This window comes from Arachis ipaensis, chromosome B09, assembly GCF_000816755.2.
Source record: "Arachis ipaensis cultivar K30076 chromosome B09, Araip1.1, whole genome shotgun sequence".
Taxonomy (NCBI): Eukaryota; Viridiplantae; Streptophyta; class Magnoliopsida; order Fabales; family Fabaceae; genus Arachis; species Arachis ipaensis.
The window spans coordinates 36,220,697-36,225,203 of record NC_029793.2 but is presented as its reverse complement, the minus strand read 5'-3'; positions in this window follow the sequence as shown (position 1 = coordinate 36,225,203).

Here is a 4,507-nt window from a genome sequence, read left to right as displayed (position 1 = left end):
TAATTATTTATCAAAAGGTGATTTTAACTAATATTATCCAAATAATATTTATTTTATTAAAATCAATTTTAGTATAGAGTACTAGGAGTGGCAAACGGGCCAAAATCCGTCGGCGCGGCTCGTGTAACCCGCCAAAAAGGCAGGTTGGGCTGAAAATTTGAGACTGCCAACCTTAAAAAACCCACCTAACCCGCACTGCCTAATTCATGGGCTTCGGTAGGGCGGGGCGGGCTTCCCTACTGGGCCAGACTTTTTTTTGGTAGGGTCTTTTTTACAAATTTTTATGATGTTATTGATCTACAAGAAGATGAAGATGATAATTGAAGATGTTCTAAGTTATATTTTGAATTATGTTTTATATTTGATTGATTATAAACTTGAAGATGTTTAATTATAAGTTTTGGAAATGTTTGTTTTGCTTTGGACAATGTTGGTTTTATTATTTTATTTCAAAAAACTTGGTTTATAATTATGTTTATTATATATTTATAATTATAAAGACTTTAATGTTTGTGAATTTAGAAATTATAATTTTTTATGTCTTTAGAAATTATAAATTTATTGAAATGGTTGTAAAATTATATATATATTGTTTAATATTTAATGGTTTATAAAAAAAATTGGCGGGTTTGGTGGCCAGTCCACCATTAGGCGGGGCGGCGGAGAAATTCAAGACAGCCTCATTAGGCGGGACGGAGCGGGCCAGCCTGCCAGAAGGCGGGGCGGGGTGGTCTTCCCCTTTTGCCACCCCTAAGAGTTACCAAACATAAACTATGTTGACACAAACTCACTTCTACCCAAAATCAATTTTATAAAATCACTTTTATTTAAACTTATAAGTGTGGCGGGCGATGTGTACAAGGCCCAGGAACAAATTCACCATCGTATGGCTGACCAACAATTACTAGTGATTCTAGCTTCATGCAGTGGGATTGCAGCCTACAATCCAAACCGAGGATGAATTTTTGGAGTTAGCTCACCTTCGCGGGATCGCGATCCTTTGTCCCAGCCATTGTAGAACGTGTGTCGCCCAGGGCATAAGGGGCATGATGACTTGACGTTATCCTTACCTTCCTTCGGCTTATTACCGGCAGTCTGCTCAGAGTTCCAAACTTCATGTTGGCAACTAAGCACGAAAGTTGCGCTTGTTGCGGGACTTAACCCAACACCTTACGGCACGAGCTGACGACAGCCATGCACTACCTGTGTCCGCGTTCCCAAAGGCACCCATCTCTTTCAAGAGGATTCGCGGCATGTCAATCCCTGCTAGGGTTCTTTGCTTTGCATTGAATTAAACCACATGCTCTACCGATTGTGCGGGCCCCCGTCTCCTTTGAGTTTCTTTCTTGCGAACGTACTCCCCAAGTAGGATACTTAACGCATTAGCTACAGTATTGCACGGGTTGATACGGGCAGCACCTAGTATCCATCGTTTACGGCTAGGACTATTGGGGTATCTAATCCCATTCGCTCCCCTAACTTTTGTCTCTCAGTGTCAGTGTCGACCCAACAGAGTGCTTTCGCCGTTGGTGTTCTTTCCGATCTCTACGCATTTCACAGCTCCACCAGAAATTTTCTCTGCCCCTACCGTACTCCAGCTTGGTAGTTTCCATCGCCTGTCCAGGGTTGAGCTCTAGGATTTAACAGCAAACTTAAAAAGCCACCTACAAATACTTTACGCCCAATTATTCCAGATAACGCTTGCATCCTCTGTCTTACCGCGGCTGCTGGCACAGAGTTAGCCAATGCTTATTCCCTGGATACTGTAATTGCCTCTTCTTCGAAAAAAGAAGTTTACGACCCATAGGCCTTCTACCTCCATGCAGCATTGCTCCGTTAGGCTTTCGTCCATTGCGAAAAATTCTCCACTGCTGCCTCCCGTAAGAGTCTGGGCTATGTCTCAGTGTGCCTGATCATCCTCTCGGACCAACTACTGATCATCGCCTTAGTAAGCTATTGCCTCACCAACTAGTTAATCAGACGCGAGCCCCTCCTTGGACAGATTCCTCCATTTGCTCCTTAGCCTATGGGGAATTAGCAGTCATTTCCAACTGTTGTTTCCCTTCTAAGGGCAGGTTCTTACGCGTTACTCACCCGTTCATCACTGGAAACTTCACTTTTCGTCCGACTTGCATGTGTAAGGCATGCCACCAGCGTTCATCTTGAGCCAGGATCGAACTCCCCATGAGATTCCCAGTTGCATTACTTATAGCTTTCTTGCTCGTAGACAAAGCTGAGATATAATTAGAGGGCATGTATGGTTGGGTTCGATTTGTATATTTAGTGGAATTTGACATATTTTAACCAAATTTTTTGCGAGGGCTTGGCGTGCACTTGTATGGTCCGGAGAAGCTTATTTGTCTTATAGTTTAGGTGCTTTATCTGTTTTTGGATTTATTGCTTGTTGCTTTGTCTGGTTTAATAATACCGCTTATCCGAGTGAATTTTACGGGCCCACTGGTCCAGAAGTACAACCTCAAGCTCAAGCATTTAATTTTCTAGTTAGAGACCAACGTCTTGGGGTTAATGTAGGATCCGTGATAAACCACTATTTTATGGTTTATCTTATACTTAATTGAGTGGTTTTTATCAACTCTTTACCCATTTATTCATACTAATCGCATGCTTTATGTTTTCCTTCCTGATTTTGTGCTATGATTGAAAACATGCTTCTTTGGCCTTATATTTGCTAATATTAATTCTCTCTTATCACCATTAGATGCCTTGATATGTGTGTTAAGTGATTTCAGAGATTACAGGGCAGGAATGGCTCAGAGGATGGAAAGGAAGCATGCAAAAATGGAAGGAATACAAGAAGTTGAAGGAACTGCAAAGCTGTCAGCCTGACCCTCTCGCACTAAAACGGCCATAACTTGAGCTATAGAGGTCCAAACGACGCAGTTCCAGTTGAATTGGAAAGCTAACGTTAGGGGCTTCGATTTGATATATAATATGCCGTAGTTGCCCTGAAGCTAGGCAACGCGACCGCGTGCTCCATGCGGACGCGTCGCAGTGACGGAAATTCAGCATGTTTGAATTCGCAACCAGCGAATTCTGGGTTGTTTCTGACCTGATTCTCGGCCCAGAAAATACAGATTAGAGGCTATAAAGTGGGGAAATGCATCCATTCATAAATAAGCATTCATAATTCACAATTTTAGGAGTAGATGTAGTTTTTAGAGAGAGAGGTTCTCTCATCTCTCTTAGGATTAGGATTAGGATTTAGGATTTCTCTTAGTTTTAGGAGTGACTCTCAATCCCAGGTTCAATGTTCTTTTACTTTATATTTATCTCTTACTTTCAGATACTTTAATGCTTATATTAGTTATGTTGCCTATTTGGCTTATGCTACATTCATGTTATGATTTTCTTAATTAATATTATTTGAGATATTTCAGATTTAGGATTGCTTTGCTTTATTTATATTGACGCTTTTAATTTAATTTAGAATTTTCCCTCTTGGCTTTGGTTGAGTCATTGGAGACACTTGAGTTATCAAACTCATTGTTGATTGAAAATTGGAATTCTTCAAGAATTAATTCGAGTTCCAATAACTCTAACTTTTCTCAAGGAAAGACTAGGATCTGAGGAATAAAAATTAATTCATCCACTTAACTTACCTTCATAGTTAGAGGTTAACAAAGTGGGAGAAGAATCTAATTCTCATTACAATTAATAAGGATAACCAGGATAGGACTTCCAGTTATAATACCTTACCAAGAGTTTATTTTATTATTATTATTTTATTTTTCTTATTATTCAACATACTGCTTCCTTACTTTCTAAAACCCCTAATTTACAAGACTCATAACCAATAATAAGAACATACCTCCCTGCAATTCCTTGAGAAGACGACCCGAGGTTTAAATACTCGGTTATCAATTTTAAAAGGGGTTTGTTACTTGTGACAACCAAAACGTTTGTACGAAGGGATTTCTGTTGGTTTAGAGACTATATCTACAACGCGACTGTTTTTATAAAATTCTTTATTGGCAAAAATCCTAACGTCAAAATGGCGCCGTTGCCGGGGAATTGCAAACGTGTGCCTTATTATTGGTTATTGTAAATATTTGCTTTTTGCTTGTTTATTTGTTTTTATTTTTGTTTTTATTTTTGCTTTTTTCATAAATTAAGAGGTTATTGGTTTTTATTTAATTATTAAAAATTTTTCAAAAAAATTTTTCTTGGTGTTCATCTTGATCTTCAAGTTGTTCTTCGTGTTCATCTTGACCTTCAAGTTGTTCTTAATTGTTTTCTTCATTTTGATCTAAAAATTTTTAAGTTTGGTGTCATTTTATTGTTTTTCTCTTTTCTTATTAAATTCAAAAATTCAAAATTTAAAAATCAAATTTCAAATCTCAAATTTCAAAATTCAAATTTCAAAAAAATTTTAAAATTCAAATCTCAAAATTTCAAATTTCAATTTTCAAAATTCAAATTTAAAAAATTTAAAATTCAAAATTCAAAATTTAAAATTTAAAATTTTAAATTTTAAAAATCAAACCTT